The sequence below is a fragment of the Dermacentor andersoni genome, unplaced genomic scaffold (genome assembly GCF_023375885.2).
Source record: "Dermacentor andersoni unplaced genomic scaffold, qqDerAnde1_hic_scaffold ctg00000040.1, whole genome shotgun sequence".
In the NCBI taxonomy this organism is placed as follows: Eukaryota; Metazoa; Arthropoda; class Arachnida; order Ixodida; family Ixodidae; genus Dermacentor; species Dermacentor andersoni.
In genome coordinates, this window is record NW_027314753.1 from 3,436,274 (window position 1) to 3,451,017 (window position 14,744).

At 45.7% G+C, this 14,744-nt stretch overlaps 1 non-coding gene across 1 annotated transcript; it reads left to right on the forward strand.

The window, feature by feature from the left end:
* The first annotated feature begins 402 nt into the window (after window positions 1-402).
* Window positions 403-475, forward strand: TRNAS-CGA (transfer RNA serine (anticodon CGA)). The gene has a single exon. It is a non-coding gene; the product is annotated as a tRNA-Ser (tRNA).
* The last annotated feature ends 14,269 nt before the right edge of the window (window positions 476-14,744 follow it).

The following is a 14,744-nucleotide window of genomic DNA, read 5'->3' on the forward strand; positions in this document are numbered from 1 at the left end:
CTGCGGCAAGCTGTTTTTTCATCCACTTTAATTTCCATTAATTTATCGTTTCCTTATTTCATTTATTAAACACAAGTAATTTCCCCTATGTTGTCCTTGGTGTCAGTGTTTGTTGGCTTCTTATGATATGACTAATCAAAATCGGGACCCTCGGTTAACCCCCTCTTTTCTCGTTTATTACATAACGAGGGTGTCGAATCCGGCAACATTGATGCCTTCAGGTAGCATGTGTGGGTTTATTGACCAGTTGCCTTCACCCTAAAAGATCACGTTCTCGTGACGCCTGCGGCAAGAAGGACGTTCCACGTCCGCCGCCAAGGTATGCGAGTGATGGCGCTGGCTAACACTCCCAGGGTTCTACTAGCACACATAAATACCCAAGAAAGTGGATGGGGAAACAGCGCCGCGGTAGCTCAATTGGTAGAGCGTCGCACGCGAAATGCGAAGGTTGTGGGTTCGGTTCCCACCTGCGGCAAGCTGTTTTTTCATCCACTTTAATTTCCATTAATTTATCGTTTCCTTATTTCATTTATTAAACACAAGTAGTTTCCCCTATGTTGTCCTTGGTGTCAGTGTTTGTTGGCTTCTTATGATATGACTAATCAAAATCGGGACCCTCGGTTAACCCCCTCTCTTCTCGTTTAAACCCCATAATTGTATTACCATTACCTTCTCAATGCCAACTGTAATAAACCGCTTTAAGGTTTAAATTTGGCGCTTCTTCAAGTCATTGTGCCCTCTGGCGGGAGGGTGCAAAACGATTTCTTCCTGTAGTGGGACTTCACCGCCCCTGTCTGACCCGTTTTAACTGCTTTACGCACCACCAACGTTCTGACTAAGTGCCAAAATACATATGTTGTTAGAAGGGGCTACCCTCTTGTTGTAGTCGGTTGAAACTTTTTGACCCTCAGCCGATATTCTGAAATATAATCTTCAAAAAACATTTTCCCTTTGAGTTACACTTGTGCGTTGCTGTGAAGTTCCGAAGGAGAATGTCCAGAATTCCTGGACATGCTTAGCGGGGCCGTTTTATTCGGGAAAAACGAAAGCCCGCGGAGTTTAAGAAATACCACGTGACTGCTCGCTGTGCGCCCGATTACGCCACGATTACAGCGCTCTCAACTGTGCTTTGTAAAAAACATCGCTCGCTTCGCGCCTTTCGTGCTGCCCACGACAGAGCGTTGCGTTGTGCTTGGTTCCGAGATAAACGCCAGTGGGTTCGGGCGGCCGTTGAAGTACAGTGCGGCTCCCGTTTCTGCGGCGATAATTCTACTCTCACGCTAGCAGAATGCATGTGGAGGAAAAATGACCAGCTCATGAGTTCCAATTTGGGAGCGAGACCCCAACAAGCAAACACGCATTATAACAAGCTTGATAACGTCATGTGAGTTACGCTGGTTGTCACAAAAAGAATTGTAAACAGACACGGAAGGTTGCTTTGTAGCTTCCTGTCGATTCCTTGTCGGCAGAGAATTTGTGATTTCATATTACTTACGTGCCTTTTGCATGTCGTACAACACTTTCACACAGATGGCTCTTTTCATGGATAATGGTTGTAGGGATTTATTCGCTGTGATATCTTTCTAAAGAATGTGTTCAAACAAGTCGCCCTCTGCCATAATGCAGTAGTGGTGCCTTTTCAGCACGTCCGATGCAGCTTTTTTGATGAAGCAAGACGGTATCTCGCTGCAGGCCTCAGCAATCTCTGCCTTTAGCGCTTCTTGCGTAGTTGTAGGATTGCGGTACACTCGGTCTTTCACATGTTCCCACAAGAAAAGGTCAAGAGGTGTCAAGTCCGGTGACCTTGCAGGCCATGTCACTGGTCCATGCCGCCCGACCTGCTGGCGTTTGAAGGCCTCGTCAAGCCAGGCTCGGGCAAGGTTGCTGCTGTGAGCTGGTGCACCGGCGTGCTGACACCAAGTTCGCTCTAAAAAGGAAGATCACAGCGAAAATCTTTCACTGGGTGTTCCAAGATGTCGTTCACGTACCGCTGAGCAGTCAGCATGTGGTCAAAAATTATGGGGCCAATTATTTTTCCGTCAAAGATACCGCACCACACACTGAATGACCATTGGTACTGGTGTCTAGTCTGCGCCACCAAATGCGGGTTCGTATCGCTCAAGTAATGCGCATTAGTAAGTAAGTAAGCGCTTTATTTCCCATATACAACATACATTTGAATATGGACAGGCCTTGAGGAAAAAAGCTGCGTCAGCAGCTTGACTAAGCCCTAAAACCCATTTTATGGCAGCAGCCGGGGGAACAACAATGCATGTGGAAATGATAACAATAGAGCAGAATAAGACGAATAAAATAACGCAAAAGAAACAAACACAAAAATTGATAAACCAAAGCAAGTTACTTAGCTTGCATCTTAAGAAACCAGCAGTATGGAGAAAAAAAAGATACGACACTCAGATCAGTCACTCAGACCAGTCATGCATACTAACAGCAGATGATGTTGCAAAAGTAATATTGTTATCCACAAATACAAAGTATTAAGCATAAAACTAGCTCTAGCAGCAATAATAATTACACAAACTAGTTAAAGAAAACTGTAAAACATCGATATGATCTGCGATCAGTGTGTTAAGCAGGACAGGCAGCATATGAGCAATCATTTGCTTTCCATAATTAGTGCGCGGGTGCATTACGTACAAATATTCTGGAGATCGTGTTTGATAATGGCGTATGTTCTGTTTAAGGTTAGCTATGGAACGGATACAACAATTATTCGATTTACACTCCCTAATGTATGCACGGACTAACCTGTAAGTGTATAAATTATGCGCTTTGTGTATTTTCAGTTCTTGGAAAAGAGGTTCACTTGGGGAGTCCCATGGTACATCACATATCACACGGAGAATTTTTTCTGAATTATGAATAATCTACATATATTTGTGACAGATGTGGTACCCCAGGCAAGGCAGCAATAATTCAGATGACTCATGAAAAGGGAGTTATATATGAGCATTTTTACCTGCCGTGGAAGGTACCTAAGGGAGAAAACCAGTCCAACTTTGTGTGAAAGTTTAGTGACAAGTGATAATATGTTGCTATTCCACGACATATCCGGGTCGGAAATGATCCCTAGGCTCTTAACTGAGCTCACTAGTTCAATTTTCTCCGAATTAAGTGTGACGTCAGCAGGCAGCGTAGCGTTTTTGTTCTTGGCTTGGAATAATATGGCTTTAGTTTTAGTAGTGTTAATTATGAGACCATTTTTCACGGACCACACATGTAGTTTGTCTAGTACTGCATTAGCCGTCCTTAACAAGTCTGAGGTATGGTGAGACGAAAACAGTAGTGTAGTGTCATGAGCATAGATGGTGTATTTGGTGTCATTGTCAATATTGACAGTATCACTAACGTAGATATTGAAAAGGAGAGGGCCAAGTAGGCTCCCTTGCGGCACTCCTATCTATGTGTTCCTTAACTGAGATGACAGGTTATTTACGTGTGTAAACTGAACTCTGGAGTTTAGATATGATCTAATTAGGTCAAGGGCGACGCCGCGAATTCCATAGTTAAACAATTTATTGAGCACAAGTTCATGATTAATGCAGTCGAAAGCTTTCGTAAAATCTATTAACACTGCAAGTGTGAGCAAGCGCTCTTCGATGTTTTTGAGAATAAATTTTTTTTGACCCAACAAGGCAAGTTGTGTTGACCGGTTTTTACGGAAGGCGTACTGACAGTCAGTTAAGAGGTTTTTATTTTCCAGAAATGTATAAAGACGTTTACATATAACCTTTTCCAGGCCTTTTGAGAAGACTGGAAAAATGGATATGGCCCTGTAATTTGTCACAAGAGTCCTGTCCCCACGCTTGAGTAACGGGTTTACTTTAGCAACTTTCATTTTATGCGGGAAGACTCCGGTATCGAGGCATAAGTTGTATATGTATACCAGCAATGGGGCAACAATGTCTAGGGCATACTTAATTGGCTCTCTCTGCAGATTACCAACATTCTCGCTGCGGCTGTTGCTCAGCTCAGAAAAAAAGGCATATTACCTCCGATTCATTGGTCGGGTGCAGGAAGATCGTCTGCAACACTTGTGCTTATGAAATCGCAGGCACTCATGCATACGGGAATATTATTATTACCGACTAGAAAATCATTGAATGCATCGGTTATTTGAACACCATTACTGACAATGTTAATACGTGACTGGAAAATAGGTGTATGGCTGCGCAGAAGGTTCAGCTGTTTCCATATCCTCTGGCTGTCACATTCACAAGAGTTAAACAGGTCAGTATGATAACGGTTTCTCGCGTTGCGCAGCTCGTTCGTGAGACGATTGCGAAAACGTTTAAACTCGGTCCAGTTGTTTGGATCTCGTGACTTGATAAACTTATCATAAAGGCAATTTTTTTTTATTCATTTGATGGAGAAGATTGTGACCCACGGCTTGCGTATCCTGGAAGGTTGCTTTTCCATAATAGTAAAGGGGAAATATTTGTGATAGCATGAGAAAACTTTCATATGCGACATCCGGTATTTGCGTGGCATAAACATCCGTCCAGTCGATGCTTCCTAATTCGGCATGGAAATTTTCTGACGCATTCTGTGTAATCGCTTGTATGAAGGTATCGGTAGCAGTTGATCGTTGACATGCATGATTCAGGCTCAGAAATATAGGCATATGGTCACTAGGGCCACAGGAAAATACTCCCGATTTAATCCTACTTAAAGCAATGTTTGTAATGAATAGGTCGATACACGTAGATGTATTATGAGTAGTTCTGTTAGGTGATGATATGATATTGAAGCAACCATGTGCGTGTATAACTGCCTCGAAATTTCGCTTCATGGAGTTGTCGAGCATCATATTGACATTGAAATCACCACCCAACACGAGTTTAAATTGCAATTCACCCACGTAAAGGAAGAACTTTTTAATAAACTGGAAGAAATGGTCTAAATTACCGCTTGGTGGCCGGTAGAAAACTGAGAAGGCAGTTAGAGCAGTCAATACTGATAGGACTTCATAGTCATCAGTAATACAGGAAAATTCATTGACGCACTTTGCATCAATGTTATCACGCACAAGCACGCTGACACCACCGCCTCGCGACGTTTCTCTCTATTTAGTAAAGCACTGATATTTAGGCAGTTGCCATACGACTGAGTGCTGGTCATACCACGTTTCAGACAGCATAATGACATCAAACTGAAAGGTCAAGCTGCTGAAAAAAAGGTCGAGCATGTCATGCTTGTTTCGCACTGACTGGCAGTTAAGATGGAAGCATCGAGTGGATTTTTTATGGTCTGGTCCAACAAAATGCAAAAAATCAGACGGGGATTACGAGTCAACAGAAGCCATGTCAAAACGGGAAAACGTAGGGACAACACTTCAGTATGACACTTTAAGCTTTTCGAGATCGGTTGTGGTCTTGATTACATGTACATGGGCATGTTCTGCTTTCCGGACTAATATTCTTCCGTTGCGATGCCACACAACTTTGAAATTGTTTACGTGTGCCAATCCTTTGCAACTTTGAGCAACGATCTATTATACCCGGTTAGGTTTTCGGATATCTAGGCATCATGTTCTACCCTTGGTATAACTTTCCTATTTTCAAACCATTTTTCTCTTGCCGACTGTCGCGTGAAGCGAACGAGGATGGCTGGTGTCTTATCTTGTTGTGAAGGAAGACGGTGAATGGCGGAGCCGGTCTGCTCATTAAGAGGATCAAGTCCCAGTTTGGCAGCAAGGACGTTTATTCTGGTCATGAGACATTCATTCTCATGTTTAGCCAGCCCATGAATGTAAAAATTCAGCTTTTGACTGTGCTATTCAAGGTTATTTACAGGCGCAGACACTCTCCTGAGTTCAGCGTCTGTTCCAACTTCTTCAAGTTTCGAAACTCTGTTCTTTAGTTGCTTAATTTCGCCTGAGTGCTCTGCGACGGTGGCGAGTACCGCGTAACACTGGGTGGACATGTGCTTATTAAAGCCTCCTTATCATTTACAGTGTTCTTGAGAGGAAGCAGCTCATTTAATTTCCCCTTAATGTCGAGCAGAAGCGCCGTGACAGTGCTGTCATCGGTTCCCTAGAGCTGGGCACAGTTGTCTTGGTTTTACGGCACGTCGTACATTTCCAAGACTGCTTATAGTCGTCCCCTTGAGATTTATATCTAGGTTCTGACACGCCAGAACAGGAACCTAGGTGATACTGCCCCAAACAGTCACTGCATATTAATGATCGACAGTCAGCTTCTATAGCCTTTTCACACTTTGCACAGTCGGCAACACTTACGTCACTCATGGCAGATTGCGTCCACCGGCACTTGAACGCCAACCGAAGCAACACAGTGCTCATTCGACAAAAAAGCAAAATCAGGGACCAAGAAGGAACAGAAAAAGTATCATGGATTACAAGAAAGCATTAGTTAAACAGCAGCAAGAGTGGCAGCAGCTGCGGCGAAAGACATGTCTATCAATACGTAGGTGACAGGGAGGAGGCGATAGCCAACCTGCAAAATTCCAGAAGAAAGTGTTGGAAGGCGTGTGCGTTCCACCGCCGCTGCTGCCAATTGAAGAGGGGGTCGGCAGTGGTTTCTTCTTTTATAGCTGTCGGTGGCGCCCTTGTAGCTGTTGAACGATGACGCAACACATGGCAGCCATCATGATCGCATGCAGCAGTGATTAGGTGGTCAGGTCTTTGCACGTGTAGCGATGGAGTCCGATGATTCCTCGCGCAGCAGGATGACACCAGGTCAGGTTTGCGGAACTGCAAAATTCCAGAAGAAAGTGTTGAGAGGCGTCTGCGTTACACCGCCACCGCTGTTGACGTGAAAATTTATCGAGAAGGTTGCCTCATCTGTACAGAGCACTTTATCAACAAAATCCGATATTTCGTCACTCTTCACAAGGATACCATTTGAGAAATCAAGCCGCCATTGAAAGTCTCGTTCTTGCAGCTTTTGATGCAGTTGGAGGTGATACGGATGCTTTTCAGCCTTCCTAAGAACTCATGACACTGAAGACTTAGAAATGCTGACCTCACCATTCACATCACGCACTCTGGAATGAAGGTTCGCCGTCATGAAAGCTAAAATGTCTCCTTCAGCCTCTTCACTGATGGTCCCCTTTTTCTGCCGCGTCTTCTTGGAGCTACCTGTTTCTTTCAGCGTCAAGTAATTCCTCATAATTGTGTTCACGCTAGGTCTTCCCCCATGTTGCCAATTTCGGTACACCTTGGCAACTTTCCTCTTGTCGCCCCGTGCCGCTCCCAAGGCTAAGACCATGTTCGCCTTCTGGTCGCTTGAGTGCGGCGTGCTTTAGGCACGACAAAGAAATTCGTCGGAATGGTTGCGCGGGACGACAGTAATAGACAGTGGAGCTCACATGCATCTAGCCGCTGGCACAGCTTGGAAGAAAAGCGACGTTATAAAAAATGATGCTCTCTCTCGCACAGGTTCCAGATGTTTGATGCATGTTTTGTATGTATTTTTTCTCTTCTGTATCGACTTGAACGCTGCGAAAAAATTGCTCTTCTCGTCATATCGGAATAAACGGCTGATAACGGCGCGTTCTTCGGCGACAGGCGCGAGCGGCTGCTGACGAAGCACTTTTTCGGAGCGCCATCGTCAGCCGCTACCAGTAATGTCAGAGCCGAGCAAAAGTTGAAGGCCTTTCTCGTAAGGGAAAGGAAGGCGTGGAGCTGGCGATGTTTTTACAAATCACTCATGCGAGTGCTGTAATTGCGGCGCATTCGGGCGCGCAGAGCGGGCTGTCACGTGGTGTTAAACTCCGTGGGCTTTCGTTTTTCCCGAATAAAAATGCTAAGTCTATCTCGTTGGAAGTACCTGGGTTGGGCAATATTTGTGAAGCTCCGCAACCTGCCTATTGACGCCTGAACGCTTCTAGCTATATTTAAGAAGTAAATAATTTATCTCGGCTAATTACTCAAAAAAAGACGAACAACAAAATGGTACTGTAAGTTAGGATAAACGCTAAGAATATCCGCGCGAATTATGTTCTGAAGATCGTATAGGTTTTTTTCAGAATCTTGGCCCAAATTAGCTGAGACACCCTGTATATATATATATATATATATATATATATATATATATATATATATATATATATATATATATATATATATATATATATATATATATATGCGTTGTGTTGTAAGAAGAGTAAAGCAGTTGTCAGCGCCAGTGCTTGTCTCGTGTCTGCTTTGTGGGTTGCCATGGGTGTTTGCACTGAATATTGCACATTGAAAATACTAAGCTTTATTAGCCTTGTAATGTGCTTTCGCTGTTGACCCGACCAGTCAAAATTCATATCAAACATTATCAGTGGTAAGCAACCTGATCGGACTAGATGTAACGCTTATCGTCTTTTTCAACCCTTACCGGTTATTATCAATCTTATCGCATATGATCCGACCCTTTTCAACCCTGATCGGTCGTTATCCACCTTATCAGACTTGATGCAACCTTTTTCAACCACTAGCGGTTCTTATCAACTTTAGCAGAATTGAACCGACAGTTATGAGACCTTATAACTGTTTAGCACCTTGTTCATCCGCATCGAACCATTATTAACCAAGAGCAGACCCATTAACCCCTCATGCCTTCTTAACATCCTAATCAAGTCATTGACTGCTTGCATGTCTGTGTTTGTCGACAACACAATGCTGTAGAATAAATTCATGCGGTTCAGATATATTCGCTTTGTGCAAGCGTGGCCGTTTAGCGCCGGCAAGTGCATGAACCTCAGTGGATGACAATGTGAACCCGTGAAATTCAGAGTTAGGGCGCAACACGGTTCCAAGTACAAAGTGAATAATAGAGGGGACAAGGGACGACCTTGCCTCACCGATTCTCTGAGGAAGAGAGATTCTGCTAGAAATCAAATAACTATTAGACTTGTTCTGTGCTGACAACAAAAACTTTTACCTACGTGTACTTAAAGAGGTCGTGAACTACCCTTCGTGCTTAGTGACAAAACAGTCCGTCGATGACATGCGCTGTTGTGAACACATCAGACAAGTTTTGAAGTCCTACGCGGCACGTGCAGTTCGCATGCGGAGCGCATTCCCATACGTGGAGGTTTTCGCCAGTGTTATGGCATGGGAAAAATTTGTTGACGTGGGGCAGATCGTGAGTCATGACGAAGCGGGCCACTCCCCCGTGGGAACCGGAAGGCCAACCCCCTCGGACGCATCGGGGGCCTGCTGGACAGCCCAGAGATGGTCAGCCATAAGAGGGCTGCAGAGAACAACCTCCTATATTGCCTGGCTGTTATCGATGATAGACTGTGACCGGGCACAGCGCCAAAGCATATTTTCTATCGTAGCTATTTCTCCGCAATCGCGGCAAGTACCATTCGTGTAAGTACCCGTATAGATTGTATGTAAGAGCGATGGATTGGGATGCGTATTCGTTTGTAGTACACGGAGCTTGAGCTTGAGCTTGCTTGAGCTTTATTGTGTCATGAATGAGGAACGAAGTAGGTTTTACGGCTGAGATAGTAGCGATAAGTAATCTCGTTGCAGGTCAAGGATGTGTCCCTGCCCTCAGGGGAGTCATTTTCCCATTGGTCCCGGGTAGCGCGGTGGGAGGTGAGTTCGCGTGCAGCCCCGTGAGCCGACTCGCTGAGGTTGGAAGGAGCACCCTCTATGTGGCCCAGATGTGCGGGAAACCAATAAATGAAGTGGTGTGTGAGTTCCTTGCCTCCCCGTCCTAGGCTTGCTTGGAAATAGTGCCTTTTTGAAATGCTCTAACTGCAGAGCTTGAATCGCTCTAGATAGCATTCCGTGAGCTATCCAGCAGGGCTAGTGCAATAACTATTTGGTTAGCAATTTCCCACCCCCTGGTCCGAACCGAGGCAGAATTGGTGATTCCTTGCCGACCATTCATAGTGGCGATGGCAAACGCCCGACGTCCCTTAGAAGAGGCGTCCTCCACAAAGCTGACCTGTCGCTGATCAGTGTGTATTTGCCTAAGGATCTTAGCCACCCTGGCCCTGATTCTACCACGATTAGGATCGGGGTGCATCTTCCTAGATGTAGGCGCGACCGTAATATTTTCACGAATCGACGGAGGAACGTCAGAGACGTCCCTCGCCCGCACGAGATTGACCGCGATCGTGAGTTGACCGTCGCAAGCTTTCATTGGCTCATACATTTAGCCCGCGGTGACTATGTTATCATGTTTGGATTTTATACGGAACACAATGACGACGGCAACGACGACAGCAGAAATTTGCTTGGAGTGCCCATATAATTGTTATCGCAATAAAATGCGCAAGCTCAATGCGGGTATATCCGTCAGTCAAATACGGTGCATCACAAAGCCGGTCCCCACCATGTACGAGGGGTGATCCAAAAGTTTTGCAACTCGCATATGAGGAAAACTGCCAGAACTTGGGAAAAATCTTCCCTCGCTCTAACGCACTTCTCCCATTTTCTCGGAGGGCTTTTGATACCTCCTGCGCTACTCTATCGGGGGGATGTCCAAGTTCCTGCAAGATGGATCTCCCTGCCTCAGTTGTAGTGAAGCGAGTTAGCTGTGCGCGTTCCTCGGCCTCTGCAATCTCTTCCATAGTATTGTGAATGCCAAGTTGCATTAAGCACTTTGTACAAGTGTACACGCGACCCGAAAACCCACTTAGTAATCTTCCTAAGCTGTGCATTCAATTGATCTCGCTCTGCCCGATTCTGTGGACGTATGGCTGCCACATACGTAGTGTTTTTTTGCCAATAGCTGACATTATTCAGAAATGGTGTTTGGATCGGTAAGCTTCTTGCCATTGTGACTGCGTTTGCTTATGGACACAGTTTAATAAACAGGCGGAAGTAAGCGTACATCTGCTTTCAAATTTAGATAATAATTACGTACTTCCAGAGGAAGCAGACTATTGTCTGCTCACGCTTGGCCGCAGCCACGCCTGTGGTAACTAACCTATTTATCGGTGTCGTAGCCGTCGTAGCCTCGCTAATTTCGACTACTTTTGAACACTCAACTAGCCACGAACCACGTGACCGTTAAGGTCACACCACACGCACGCTTGCCAGCGCGCGCACACTCCTGGCCGCTCCTGGATAGACGCCTCGGCAGACTTGGCTTCGCATTGAGCCATCGATAGCAGTTTCGCCTGAAAGCGAAACATCGATTGCGATAGAAAATTAGTAGACAGCTATATGGAGTAAGGATAGTAGTTTTATCGGCCGTATAAAGTTGTAAACATTCACTTACTAACTGAATTACCAAGGACGGTGTCACGCGCACACAGGCAAACATGAACATATGGTACACGATGACCGCGAAAACTTGCTGTGAAAATGCAGGAGTGAGGAAATGTGGTAGCACCAGCGAGGAAATGGACCTTCGTGTTGTCTCTCGCTTCAACGCGAACTAAACGTCGAAAGCACAGCGCATAATTAGCTACCGGCTCTCGGCGCATGCGCTTTGCCCACATCGCAAATTGCTATGAACATAAGACCCGCGCGAGCGCACCCTTTCTCCACAGCGCAGATCGGTTTCAACATACGGTGCCCGCGCGGCCGTGCCGTAAACAGCAGCCGCCATTGTAGAACGCCCCCCTCTCCCTCGACCCCCAACCCCCTGCCTTCCGCTCCACCTTCCTCCCTCGCCCGCACGAGATTGACCGCGATCGTGAGTTGACCGTCGCAGGCTTTCATTGGCTCATACATTTAGCCTGCGGTGACTATGTTATCATGTTTGGACTTTATACGGAACACAATGGCGACGGCATCGACGACGGCAGAAATTTGCTAGGAGTGCCCATGTAATTGTTATCGCAATAAAATGCACAAGCTCAATGCGGGTATATGCGTCGGTCAAATACGGTGCATCAGAAAGCCGGTCCCCACCATGTACGAGGGGTGATCCAAAAGTTTTGCAACTCGCATATCAGGAAAACTGCCAGAACTTGGGAAAAATCTTCTCTCGCTCTAATGCACTTCTCCCATTTTCTCGGAGGGCTTTTGATACATTACAAAAAAAAAAAAAAACCTTTTTTCCTGGTTGCCATGCGACTCCTCTGCGGCAGCTTGATGCTAGTCAAGTCATCAAACCTCGTTCCCATGACGTGTTTCTTCAAATTCGGAAATAAACAAAAGTCACTCGGTGCCAGGTTGGCACTGTAGGGTGGGTGGTCCAGCTGTTTGAAACCACGCTCTCGAGTGGCAGCCCAGGTAACACGAGACCTGTGAACCGGGGCGTTGTGATACAGGAGAACACCTCTTGTCACTAATTCTCGACGTTTTTTTATGATGGCTTTACGCAGTTCTTGAAGAACGTTGGCATAGTATTCGTATGTAAGTGTCCTACTGTTTTCAACATACTAAATTAGCAGGATCACCTTTGCATCCCAAAAAAATGCCGCCATTACTTTCCCCCCTGAGCGTTGGGTCTCAAATTTTTTAGGGCTGGGAACCCCGCATGGCTCCACTGCATGGAATGCTGTTTCGCTTCTGGGTGCCACTGATGCAGTCACGTCTCAACCCCAGTCACAAGGCGGGAGGAAAAATATTCTGAATCACTTGAATAGATGTACGAAAGTTCCCTTGATGAATTCACGTGGTGGTCTCAATCATGCGCTGAGAGGTTGCGTGGCCCTGATCATGCCTAGACTTTCGACATACCGAAAATATCGTGGACGATAGGGAAAGCACTGCCGCAAGAAGTGTTCAATTCTCCGGGAACTTCGAACACCTCGAATCGGTGATCATTTATGATAAGGCTTTCTGCTGAGGCTGAATTGTCCATATTTGATGAAGTGGTCGGCCATCTTGACCTTCGGTCGTCTTCCACGTGCACACGGGCACGTCTAAACTCACCGAACCACCGAGTCACTGTAGCATATGAAGGGCATTCACTACCACACATATTCATCATTCTACTGTGGATTGTTTATGCGGAACTTCCTTCTTTGCACAAACATTTGATAGCACTCTGGTACTCGAGCTTGAAATCGTGGCAGGAGGCCATGTTTGGCTGCCTGATTTGCACCACGTAATGAACTGGAAGGATTGATATTCAGACCTTGCTAGGGTCCAGAGATGACGTAAACAAAAGGTAGAGAGAGATCACTGTCAGATGTTTGGTTAAAGGCAAGATGCAAAACTTTTTGGTCTCCACTCGAAGCATGGCCAGACTGAAACGTATGAGCGCGAGCCTTTACTCAAGTCCCATCGTGCACAAAACAAATGCTGCTCATCCACATTACAGTTGAAAGTACCTACTCTCTGCTACGGAGCATAGAATAAGTGGCCGTCGCGGGGTGCCACGATGAGTCCACTGGCTGAGCGCACTCTGGCTTACTGAGGACAACGGCGTTTGGCTGAAAGTTGGCGTGTCGTAAGCGCCAAAATCGGAAGTAGGGGCGTTTACGTGAACATGCAATGTAAAAATTGAAATGCGCGCCATGGTGAAGCTCAGTAGGCGGAATTGTAGGTATGCCCTGCTCTGCCGTAGTTTTCGCTGTGCTAGGCATTGAAAAAGGAGCGAAATCACCATGAAGGGGGTGTTTGATTACCAATAAATCCGTCTTTGAAAATGCTATTTGAAATTATTATTTAAGATGTTGCGCTATTTCGGTAGCGTCAGTCACAAAACAGTTATGTGAATTTTGGTTACCGGCTCGTTACCTTGATTCCAGTGACGCGATTTTTGTTTTGACATGATTGGTGAAATTTCAGGAAATGAGTTGCAATATAATTGTCTTCGGTTTAGGTTCACTTTACTCAAAAGCCCATTTTATTGCGACAGTAATTATATGGATACTCAAGGTCTTCTGTCGCCGTGAGGTTCCGTATAAGGGCCCCGAAATGACCGCCGCGCGCCGCTAGTGAAAGCGTGTGAGGGTGAGCCGGCGATCACGGCTCAATCTCGCGCACGCGATGGACGAAAGTGGGGAGGACGCCTTCCGTCGGCTTCGGGGAGAGCGTTGGGGGGGAGGGGGGCGTTGTACTGAGAGCGGCCCGGGTGGCCGCGCGCGCCCGACGGACCGCTGTATCTTGAAAGCAATCTGCGGCCGGTACAGAATCCGCGGCGCCCCGTGTTTTCGCGGCTTACTTCGCGTTGGTGTGAGCAGCACTATGACGGCCAACTCACTCGATGCAGCTGCCGCATTTTGTCACTGCAACACTTTTCACTGCGAGTTCCCGCGGTCATCGAGTAAAATGTCTTCCTGTTTCCTTGCGCGCGCGTTAAACTGTGTTTGTTAATACAGTTCGTATGCCTATGTTTACAAGTTTACACGGCTGATAAAGCTACAATGTTTACTTCTTATAGCTGTCCAGTAATTTTCAATCGCAATCTATGCTTCGCTGTTCCGGCGAAACTGCGACTTTTTAACTTAGTGAAAACTTGGCTTCGCTGCCTGTTGTTTTCCAAGAATTTCAAATGTTGCGTTGTGTGATATTTCAACTTAACCGTGGTTTGTTTCACCCGACGTTTCAGAATATCTCTAGACGGCACAAAACTTTCAATAAAGAACGTCAGTGCATAGCAAAAATGATTCCATGCGCTTTCTTTTTTACAGTCAGCACCACCTGAATGCATATCTAACTAGTCAATTATTGTAAGGTCGTCTGCAATACTGTATTCTTTGACTATCATACAGGACTTTTTTTAACGTGTTGTCTTAGGGCTCTTGTCTAAGAAAACCTAACAATTTATGATCAGACGTTCCAGGTTCAATTACTACCACTCCACATTTTTTTTTAATGCGAGGGTTAATGCCTTAGCGCATACAGG